Source organism: Macrotis lagotis, chromosome 1, assembly GCF_037893015.1.
Source record: "Macrotis lagotis isolate mMagLag1 chromosome 1, bilby.v1.9.chrom.fasta, whole genome shotgun sequence".
NCBI lineage: Eukaryota > Metazoa > Chordata > Mammalia > Peramelemorphia > Peramelidae > Macrotis > Macrotis lagotis.
In genome coordinates this window covers 124,084,795-124,097,209 of record NC_133658.1, presented here as the reverse complement: position 1 = coordinate 124,097,209, position 12,415 = coordinate 124,084,795, and the positions used below count along the sequence as shown (strand labels likewise).

At 37.7% G+C, this 12,415-nt stretch overlaps 1 pseudogene; it reads left to right on the top strand.

Moving 5' to 3' along the window:
- The first annotated feature begins 607 nt into the window (after window positions 1-607).
- Window positions 608-1,431, top strand: LOC141514131 (receptor expression-enhancing protein 6 pseudogene; annotated as a pseudogene).
- Window positions 1,432-12,415: the final 10,984 nt, after the last annotated feature.

Sequence of the window (12,415 nt, the reverse complement as noted above, 5' to 3'; positions counted from 1 at the left end):
AAGAATGACTTCCTAGAAAAAGCCTCAGACTAAGGGAGACTCAATGAGGTTTGTGATTTCTCAAATTTATTGTTCTATATCCTGAGCTCCTTCAGGATAAGTCTCTCATATCCTAAATTATTAAAATAGCAACAGTAATAATAGTAATGATAAATAAGAATAAAAATAAGAATAAATAGCACGTATATGTTGTTTAAAGTTTGCAAAAGTGATCTATATATGATATTTCATTTGATCCTCTCAGCTACCATAAGAGATAGTTGCCATTAGTATTCCTCTTTTACTGTTAAGGAAACTGAGCCTGAGAGTTAAATGACTTCCTCATGGTCACAAGCTAGTTAGTAGAAGGACTGTTGCTAAGTCCAAAGTTCAGATATGCCAGTTTAGGGTTCTTTCCCCATTGACTTCAATAATTTTCAGTAATCACTGGGACGTTCTTTTGTAAATTCTTGCCGCAAAGGGAACACTCCCCTCTCACCCACCTCTAACTCCAACCAAAAACATCAAAGGACTCCAGCAGTTGCTGGAGCACGAGGTGGGAGGGAGGGAGGGATGCGGAGCCCGAGGTACCGGGCGCCCGGACAGGGAGCAGCCGAGGAGCTCGGAGCCTCCGGCCCTTCCCCGTCCCGAGCCCAGCGGCCATGGCCAGCCTCAAGCAGCGCTTCCAGAGGTTCCTGGAGCAGAAAAACATCATCACCGACTTCCTGGGGAAGCTGGAGGAGCTCTCCGGCGTCCCAAAGTATTACCTGGCCACAGGTTTCATTGCCTTCCTGGGCCTTTATCTCATCTTTGGCTATGGTGCCTCCCTGATCTGAAATCTCATCGGATTCATCTACCCAGCATACGTCTCCATCAAGGCCATTGAAAGCCCCAACAAAGATGACGATACCACTTGGCTCACCTCCTGGGTGGTGTACAGCATATTTGGCCTGGCTGAGTTTTTCTCTGACATCTTCCTTTTCTGGTTCTCCTTCTACTATGTAGGGAAGTGTGTCTTCTTGCTGCAGTGCATGCTTCCAATGGCCTGTAATGGTTCCCAGATCTTGTATCGTCGCCTGATCCGCCCCATCTTCCTAAGACATCAGGCTTCCATGGACAGCCTGGTGAATGACCTGAGTGGACGAGCCCTGGACACAGCAGCCAATTTGACTCGAGAAGTCCTTCAGACTTTGGCTCATAGTCGGACATTGCTGAACGTCCATGGAGCTTCTCAGGTCTCTCCAGAGGTCCACAACCGATGCAGGAATGATTCATCCACTGAAGATTAAGTGATGAGATCATCTCTGAGCCAGAGGCTTCAAGTAACTGGACATCCTCCACCAGGGACCATGGCCCCCAATGCTGGCTCATGTCTTAAGCAGCTGATCCCTCCCAGCTGCATCTCCCCAACTCCACCTTCTTGGACTTTAGGGCATTAGAGAAGTCTCTGGATGTGTGTGTGTGTGGGGGCTCTGCCCATCTAGGTTCTATCAGCCTCGACCAAGGGCCCTGTTGGTGCCCAGAATTCTCTTAAGTATACTATTGACCATCTATCTGCCTCTGGCCCCCTAGACTCACCACTGGTCTCCCCATAGGTTGCTAGATGTGTCCTGGCTATCCCAGCTGCCTATGTATTAAAAAAAAAAAAATCCTACACAGGCCAAACTTGTTTGAAAAAAAAAACATCAAAGGAGATTGGGGATAACTAGTATATTTGGCATCTAGAGAGATTGGACTATAATTAAAAAGGAAACATAGTAAAACAGAGGATTATTTAGTCTGGGAATTTTGTACCTGGGGCCATGGACTATGTACCAGATATTTAGAGAAAGGAAGTGATGATCTTTAAAGTAGAAATATGATCTCCATGGTGACTCTATCACATAAGTTTATGGTTGGGAAGAGCAGTGGAAGCAGGAAGAAACCATGCAAATTTATAGGAAAGAATAGGAAAACTTTGATTCAGGAGTGACTGAAACAAATAAGATGAACTAGAATGTAAGGACTTGGGTAAGGTGCCTTAGGGAAAAAAGGATAGGAAAGAGAAGAAAGAGGATCATAGGAAGGAGGGGGAGCTAGATGAAGATGAAGATGAAGAAGAAGAAAAGGAGGAAGAGGAGGTGGAAAAAGAGAAAGGAAAAAAAGGAGGAGGAAGGAGAGGAAAAGGGAGAGGAAAGAAGTAAACAATGGAGGAGGAGAAGAACCTGGGTTCAGCAGATGGAGGCGAATGGTAGCCAGTGTAACCCTAACAGGAAAATGCCCCCACTTTCCCAAAGATCCAGGGAATTCAAAGAGAGGATTTTAGAATAAATATGCTGGATTAAAGCAGAGTAAATTATGAAGAACAGGACAGTAACTCAAAGTAGGGAATAGGTGGACTGACCAGAGAGTAATACCTATTATATTACCTGACCACAGATTTAATGCTTTTAATATGCTATTCATTCTCTTAAAAGAAACTGAGGCTGGATTTATACCTTACCTTGTCTATATGTTATTATCTGCTCTGAAGTTAAGGTTGTGCAACTTTACAAAATGAGAACTTTGTACTGCAGTGAATATGGTGTGTTTGTGTGTGTGTGTGTATTTGTGTATTGGAGGGTATTGTGTGTATGTAGCAATGATAATATCAAAAAATGATAAAATGAGGAAAGGTCAAGAATCTCCCAGACAATCTCTAGGAGAAATTCTCTCCCTAACCCCACCCCACCCTCACCCCCAGCCTCCTCCATATTACAAACACCATTTTTGAATGAGGACAGTAGCATCAGATTGTTAACTAAAGCCAGACCAGGGAAATCAACTATTTGTGAGTTGAATCGTGTAGGGTAATGTATTTAGTTTAAAGTAAGGTCTGACAGAGTTAGCCATGATATAGTGGAAAGAGCCACTGGCCTTAAGTCAGAAAATGTGCACTTTAGACTTTATTCTTCTACTAAAATAATTTCATGACCTTGAGAAAGTCACTTAACTTGGACTTCAGTTTCTTCATTTGTAAAATGCAAAGAACTAAGTCCAAAGTTATTTCTAGCTCCATTGATTTGTGATCCTATATTATATGATCTCTGGTTCCTTTCAATTCTACAGACTAAATAAATTTGTTATTATTTTGTCAATTCAGATAGTTTTGCAAACACAAGTTGAAAATTTCATGGAACTAGAGATCTAGCATATTTATTGGCAGCAATTCGGAAGGTAGTGTTTTTAGATATTTGGCGTTCAACCAGGAGATTTCTCTCCTTAGAATAGGTTATTTTAATGCACTTGGCCTGTGGCTCATACAGTTATAATGAGATTATACCAGATTCCAATAAATTATTAAAATAAAATAATAATTTGTCTGTTTTAAAGAGAAATGTCCCCACCCCTGAAAGTTATGCATGTCTTTTTATCTTTCAAATTGTATTTACATCCACTATGAAGGTAAACGGGGTTGACATCATTCTCATTTTACAGATATGAAATGAAAACACAGTGTTAAAGCATCTTGCCTAATGACACTACTAGTTCAAAGCAAAAAAATCAGCATCAGGGTCAATTTGTCCTGATATCAGTCCCCCCCCTGCTCTTTCCAGGAGTTCTTTGAAAAAGTTGACAAAAAGCTGGGAAGGATAGCTAACTCTCTAGGTGACAAAGTTAGAATTCAAAGAGATCTTGACAGATTTTTTAGAACACAGAACTGAATTGAAACTTCTTCATTAGATTGTAAAGTCCTTGAGGTGAGAGACTGTCTTTTGACTCTTCTCGTTTCTCCAGTGCTTACCTTAGTTCCTAGCACACAGTAGCTGCTTATTTCAAAGAGACAAGTGTAGAGACTTGCACTTGGATTCAAAAAATCAATTTTCTAAAAGCAAAATAGGGGAGGGTTATTTATGCAGTGGTTTATCTGAAAAACACCCAAGGGATCTAGAGGATTCAGCATAATTAAAAGTTGTGATATAGATTCTGATAAAGCTTGTCTTTTTCAAAATTCATCTTGTATTGCAATAAGAACACTCAGTTATGATAGCTAAAATTTATAGAATGCTTTAAAGTTTGCAAAGTGTTTTAAAAACATCAGTTCATTTTACTTTTTTCATATCTCTCTGAGGTAGAAAGTATTATTATTATTATTATCCTTATTTTACAGGTGAGGAAATTTGAGAGGTTAAATGATTTGCCCAGGACTACACCGCTAGTGTCTGAGCCAGGATTTAAATTCAGGGTTTCCTGCCTCCAGATCTAACATTCTATTTAACACTGAATTCAGGCAGAGAGGGCAATAGGCATGACACACTCTCTGCTAGCCAACCCACATCTATAACTTCATACTCAGTTCTGGGATCCATCTTTTAGGAAAAATACTGATAATCTAGACAATATCTATAGAGAGAGGCTTCAAAGATGGCATACCATGTGAGAATGAACCAAGTTCATACTATTCAAGAATTGTTTTTATGAATTAAAGGTGTTTAATTCAATTGGACAATTGTGTTAATGACTTATGATATACAACACACTGTGAGGGGCAAAAGCCTCTGCTTCCAAGGATCTTAGAAACCACTAGGAATAATAACATGTAAATATAAAAATATATCTCTATATAGCATATTATGTATATATATATATATATATATTATAAATAACATAGCCTGAGCACCTTTCAACATGCCTCCCTGAACACATTCCAGGTATTTTGGATTAATATTTATTCATATATCATGAGCCCACAGCTTGTAATATCTCAGATGTTTAGACTGGAGAAGAAAAGAAGGGAGTTAGAAAAGCTCTCTTTAAGTATTAGAAGGGAGCATTATATGGAAGAGAATTTAGGTTTTCTCTGGTCCAAGAAAGCAGAACTAGAAGTTATTGGTAAAAAATGCATTGGGACAAATTTGGGTCTTATTAAAGGGAGAACTTGATAATTGGAGATATTCAAAGCTGGAAGGGGCATCCTCAGAAGGTTGTTGGTTATCAATTGAATTATTTAATCTAAGTCTGGGGACTACTTACAATGTTTGTTGTGAAGGGCATATGTTTTTCAGTCATGGCTTGAAGTAGATGGCTATTGGGGATCCTTCCAAGTTACAATTCTAGTGTCCTATGATTGTGAATTCTTGTAACATTCAAAATGAGAAGCCAAATTAGAATCTTCTATACTTTCTCTTTCCTCTGCAAAATCAACTACCAAAGAGAATTAATTTAGCTTCTTCTCCTATCCTTTTTTTCCTCAACAAAATCAACTATAATAAATTTCACCAGGATGCCAAAGCTTCAGAGTTCACACCTCATAGCCTAAGAATTTTTGATATCCAGAATGAGTCAGGGATCTCTGTTCCTTCACACCTTGCCCTGTAAAAGGTAGATGTTAAGTGGTATCAAGTGTTCAGCATCAACCCCCCCATTGGTTGGACTTCTCTCTTCTCCCTGGCCAGACTATACCCCTTTGGCAAGAGAACCCAGTGGAATTTTAACATATGGTCTTGAATTTGGATAGCCAAATGCTTGCATAGAGATTAATTGAAGGTGTTTATGGCACATTTTCTAGCCAAGAGCTTCAAAATGCTGCTGTGGCCTCCAACATATGAGTGTTGAAAGAATTTGTCATTGATACAGGGATAGAGTCATTTTGTATGTGGAGAAAAGCTTGATTGCTTCAAAAACTATTTCAGAAACAAGTGATATTCATTTGTAGGATAATGAAGATACAGACTCATGAATTCCACAATCCTTTTTGGCTCCCTACAAAAAAAATTCCTAGAAAACAAATTTCATTAGAGAAGATGTTGTTAAGACAAAAGTTTGTGGAAAAAGTCAATGATTCTGCTTCCTTTTATGTAGCTCTTAATGAAAAATGTCATTAGATGTCTAAGTGCTATTTTTATGTGACTCAATGTCAAGAAGACATACATGCTGGGTCTAGACAGGCTTTCAACATATTTCAAATGATGGTCCATGTACCAAGAATGACATAAGACTGAGAAAATATAGGATCAGAAAAGAAGATGAGCTAATCATATTGAGAGAGATGGAACAAATGAACAGGCCTGGGGTTCTCTACTGGCAACCAAAGGATGATAAAAGATCAAGAAAAGATCATCCAGTATAGTGGATAGGCCATTTATGAAGGATTTATGGGAGGACAAACATAAAAATTGTATGTGAGAAGTCCAAGAAGAATTGTGATTTATACAAGGGAAAGTGTTCACATCAGAGATAAAGGAGATTATGGATCTATATTAAATATGTCAAAGAAAACTAGAAGCAAAATGAATTTCAAGTTTGAAATTTTCATTTAAAAATGTTTATTTTTTTGAAATGAGGATTCAGAGAATTGTTCTTATTTTAGATGTGTGTATTTTCATCTCTTAAATACATATATGCATATATAATTAGAATACTTTAATATGTATATATGTACATACACATATACATATGAGTAAATATAGAACATCACATATATAAATAATATATGAAGTTAAGCATACACATACATATATTTATACACATACCTATTAACCTCAGGGTACAATGTGATCTCTTCCATGTGAGTACTCGCTATATTAGTGCAGATCACAATGCCTCTATTTCTATTCAATCCTGTATACTTTAGATCTGTCTATGCTCACTTATAGATTCTCCCTGTGACTTTAGGCAGCATCCTAGATGGCTTTCTGGGTACCAGTGCAGTCCATGTTTGAGCCTTCTTTCTGACTAGATAAGTAATCTGGGTTCTGCCTTTTCTGCTCATATATTCAATGGACAATATATTTCACATCACTTCTTTTTTTTTATTTTTATTTTTTGCAAGGCAATGGGGTTAAGTGGCTTGCCCAAGACCACACAGGTAATTATTAAATGTCTGATGTTGGATTTGAACTCAGGTACTCCTGACTCCAGGGCTGGTGCTCTATCTACTGTACCACCTAGCTGCCCCTACACCACTTCTTTCCAAAAAGACTACAATTAGCAGGGTACAGTTAGTTCAACCCAACCAAACATCTCTCCCTTGCCCTTTGGAGGACACTATGTTTTTTATTCTTCAAAGGCTGTTGGTTTCTTGACTCATGTACACATACACACACACACACACACACACACACACACACACACACACACACAAAGAATTCATTGACTTTAGACATCATCTAGAAAAAGAAAACAAGATAAAGTTGGTTATTTAATTATTTTATCCATTTTAAGAACCAAATTAGATCACCACTAAATCAATCCCAAATACCTACTGAACAATTTAATTCAATTTAACAAGAATTTTTGAAGTGAGGATTCCATCATGCCATGTTGCCCTTTTCAGATTGTTGAGACATTCTCTAACATATCAAGGTGATTGCTGTCATGAAACATAAGCAAGCTTAATTGTTAAAAACAAAACAAAATGAATAAAGCCTTAACTGATGAGGTTAGAAAGAAAAAAAATGAAAATAAGTTTAAAAAAATAATTTGTATTTTGAATTTGGATGAAAAAAACAAGTAAATGTGTGCTAGCTACAATTCTTTTGATTCATTTTCCTATCAATAAAACCACAAAAAGGGGTAGCTAGGTGTTGCAATGGATAGAGTGTTGGGCCTGTAGTCAAGAAGAAGTGAGTTCAGATCTAGCTTCTAATACTGTGTAACCCTGGGCAAATTATTTAAATTTCCTTGTATGTAAAATGAGAAGGAAATGAAAAACCACTTCAGTATCTTTGCCAGGAAAACCTCAAATAGGATCATGAAGAGTTGGAGACAATTGAAATGACTGAACAAAAAACAACAAAACTACAAAATATGCCATTTATTTAGCCTGATTTGTCCACTTGGCAATCGCTGGCACATTTAACCTTTAAACAGAAGCAGATAGATTAATGTGCACCTTATTAGTTATCTTGGGTTGGTACAACAATTCGCTTAGCATCTTCATGTTTAAAGTGGGGGGAAAAAGCAATAACAATGTAAAACTAGATTTGATTCTTCGTTGATTCTTCCCTGTTCCTTACTTTTCATGTTCAATCATGTTGATTCCATCTTTAAAATGTTTTTCAATTGCATTCTCTCTCTTTTTCTACCAATTACCTCCCTAGTAAAGCTCTCATCACCACCAATTTGAACTATTGTCATTACCTCCTAAAAGGACTTTCCCCTCTAATCCAATTTTCAACTTACTGCCAGAATAAAGTTTCCTATATGTAGATCTTGCTTTATAATCTCCCTCTCATCTACTGAATAGATTTCAAACTCCAGATTAAAAAGTCATCAACTATAAAGCTTTACTTAAATTCTTCCAGCCCCTATTCCCTGGTGATGATCTTCACCCCTGGACATAATTTTATTTTATACTTTTCAAATGCACTAATATAATAATATACATGATGGCTCTCAATGTTTGTATCCTTATTCCCTATTGACGATGAACTCCTTGAGGGAAGGGAGCCTAAGTCATCCAACCATTTTTCTCTCTGGTGTCTGGTACAATGCCCCACATACCATAATTACTTGATAAATATTTATTGATTGACTGAATGCAAATGAGAGTACAAAGTTGAATTACAAATAGAGCATGTGACCTAAGTATTTATTGGCTGTTTGAGAATCATTTGATGGGCCTGAAGAAATTAGTCTGAAGGAAAAAAAAGACTCAATGCAGAGAAAATTGCTGTCTTCAAGTATTTGAAGAGTTGTCCTGTTGAAGGGGAAGCTACTGTATTCTGTTTGACTTCAGAGGCAGAACAAGGAATAAATAGGAGGAGGTCTAAAGAGTTGGCAAATGAAGGCTTAATGTTGGAACATTAGAGTTTTCAAAAAATGAATTAGATGGGCAAAAAATGGCAGGTTCTTCATTGAAAGCTAAATGATTAGTATATCATAATGGGGATTATTAGATAGCTAGGTGGTTCAAGGGATAGAGTGCTAGGACTGGTCAGGAAGACACAATGTTGTGAGTTCAAGTCTGACAGCTGACCTCAGTCACTTGCCAGTTGTGTGACTCTGGACAAGTCACTTTAACCCTGTGACCTCAGTTTTCTCATCTGTAAAATGAGCTAGAGAAGGAAATGACAAACTGCTCCAGTATCTCTGCCAAGAAAACCTCAAAGGGAATCATGAAGAGTAAAATATGACTGAAAAGGACTGAACAAGGACAAGAATGGGGATCATCCTTTTTGAGGTCTGCATTGAACTAAATCTTTTCCATTTCTAAATTCTAAATTTCTATGAATCTGAACTGGGCACACCAGAAGATTCTAAAGAATCTGCACCAGCCATCAGTATCTCAAAAATCTAAGCATCAATCTTCTACTGCTGCCACACTGAGGCTATTAATGACCCAGGGAAAAGAACAGTCAGCAAAAGAGGATGAAGTGGATATTTTCTTTGCTTTTCTCTCCCTCCTAATTCTCCCAAACTTCCCATGGGTCCAATTTGGGAATTCTTGTGAAGGCTAAAGTCCAACAGCTTAACAGCTATTAAACAAGGTCATAAAGTGAAGATGCGGTCTGGAATGCGGTACATTCAGTCCTGGTAGTCACCATAATCTGCCAAACAGCTTGATTTTTTGGTGGAAGCCAGTCCCACTGGGATTATAAAAGAGATGAAAAAAAAAAAAGGGAGCCGAGAGGAAGAACTTGAGATGGACTCCCCTGGAACATTGCCTACTAAGTCATCTAGATATTGCTATTTAGTACCTGAAAAGTCTTCCATTATGCATTATTAAATTCATGTATTATTGAATCATGGTATTGCCTAGTAAGAAACAGTGATGGTTTCTTAGTTTAAATGAAAGGCCTGCCTCCTTATTTGAATAAAACTTCATTCCTGGCTGCCTAGCATGATAATCAGAAAACTGCATTAGGCAGGTAGTACTGTAGAAATTAAAAAATAATGAAACAAGACTTTTCAGTCAGACATTGTTCCCTTGCCTGCTTTTTCACGTTGTCGGATTTCCTACTTTGAGTTGATAAGACAACGGCAAATGAAGATAACAACATGAGAGGAAAATCATTCACTCTAATAGGCTCCACCTGTGCCGACTTCAGCTCATTTACATGGCTGCAGAAAAATTAGAAATCATGAAGTAATTAGTCTGTTCTAGATTATGCTGTATGTCAACTGATACCACTCTGGAGAGCACTAGTGCTAAAATGGTTGCAGGAAGATAAATCTACTAGCCTATACAAACATTTTTAATTACCTGGAAAACAGGATGGCCTATTGAGAAAGCGCCATTGTGAACCTGGGCTGCTCTCTTGCTATTGGAATCAGATGTCATGAAATTCCAGTGTTTGTGTAATGGACTCACAGAATATTTGATGACTAGTTAAAACTGCTATCAAACATTCTACAGACAGAGATTGTACCTATTCTTTGGCTCTCCAGTTGCTGATTAAAAACCTCCTTGGAAGTGAGTATCAGAGGGAAAAGGAGAGATTTTTTTTAAAAAAAAAAATTCTTCTGTCTCTTGGATTTGGGTTTGTTTTTTTGGTTCCTGAATTTCTGAACCAAGAAGAGGGTTCAAATTTGATTATTTATTATAAACTGCTAAGAAATAATGAGTCTAATCTGAAACAAGAGCAGCCATGAGCCCCTTTGAGACTAAATGGGTATGGATGACATGTTTGTAGAGTTTGGAAAACTGTGGGTTGACATTTTTCTATTCATTTGGGACCTGAAGGCTATTTTTAACTTTTTTAATAGGTTATTGAAGTATCTGGTGAAATGAATATTCATTCCAGGTCTTACTTGCTGTTTATTGCATTTATACAGAGCCACTTTATAGCTTTACTTTGATTTGCTCATAGTAGGGCTTTGTCTTCATGCCTACTTTATTTATTTTGTCTTCGATTTTCTTGTTTTTGTAATCTTTTTATTGGATTTCAGGGTAATGCAAGACAGATAGATTCAGGCTGAAAGTTTATAGAAGGAGCACTGATCCAAAGGAAGCCCTCTGATGGAGTACCCTCTGTAAAAGCTGGGCACCCTGACAGGGTTTCTGTCCTCACCATGTGCCCCAGGAGGAGAGGGCCAAGGATTCTTTCCAAAAACATGGTGCTCACTTGCAGCATCATCAGCTTAGCAGCCAAAGGTTTTTCCCAAAGACAACACAGGTCAGCCAGAGAAAGTCATAAAAACTGACTCCAGGTGAGGCAACATATCTCAAATGACAGAATCAGTACAGAGCTTCCAAGGAGGTGCTTCTGTGGTATGAGTACAGAAATACTAGGTGGACACTTCCTTATCCAGCAAATATGTTCCCATCTCATCCCCAAGCATTTGTTATTTTAGATGAACTCTCTGACCTCTAAAATTCTGATTCCTCCCAAAGAAAATCATTTTAAAGTTGTCATCAGTTATTTATACCTCGGTGTAGTTACCTTTCTTAACCTCGGGGTTTTTTTTTTAAGGCTTTAGGAATAAGTGACTTGCCCAAGGTCACACAGCTAAGTCAGTATTAAGGATCTGAAGTCACATTTGAACTCAGGTCCTCCTGACTCCAGGGCTCTATCCACTGTACCACCTAGCTGCTCCACTTATTTTTTTTCCAACAGCAGGTTTTGAGATAGACCTGGTAGCCTATAAAAGGAGGTTCAGAGTATCAAGGAAAAACTCATCATCTTGTCAATTTTGAATAATCATTTGGACAAATTATTTCCTCTTTGTATATGCCACCCCCAACCCAAACACTTTGGGAGAACTAAACTTAATTAATGAAGCCTACACTTCATTGTAACCAGTCTACAACTGGTAATCCACAAGTCTCAAACACATTGGTGAGTAAGGGGATGCCCAATCCAAAAGACTTCACCTGGTGGAATGGGTGGATGAGAACAATTTTTTCCAATGGCACAAAGGTTGAAGCAGGCTCTATAGTGGGCCATTGTGGTCTTTCTGACTTGCCATGGGAAGAGAGAATAAGGTTGATGACTTTATGCAACTCTGCTCTACTTACATCTAATTCACATGAGTCAAGACATCACCGGCAATGTCAATGGTCCTCTTCAAAATGAAGAGCGAACCAGTTTTTACAACATTTCTCTTTCTTATACAAGGGTGCATAATAAGACTGCCGCTTGAAGATTGAACACTATCATAAAAGCAAATAATAATAGAAAAAATAATAATGTTTATATAGCTCATACTATGTTCTAGGCACTATACCAAATTCTTTATAATTATTATCCCATTTTATCCTCACCGCAACTTTGGGAGGGAGGTGCTATTTTTATCTTTGACCTATAACTAGGAAACTGAGGCAATTTTAACTTGGTAGTTGGCCCAGGATCATACCACTCAAACTAAAACTGTCTCAGTTTCCAAAGTTATATAAAATGAAGATAATAATAATAATAATAGCACCTCCCTCCTAAGGTTGTGGTGAGGATAAAATGGGATAATAATTGTAAAGAACTTGGTATATGTATGACTAATCTCAATTTCCATTTAAGGAGGGAGGATAGTATAGATA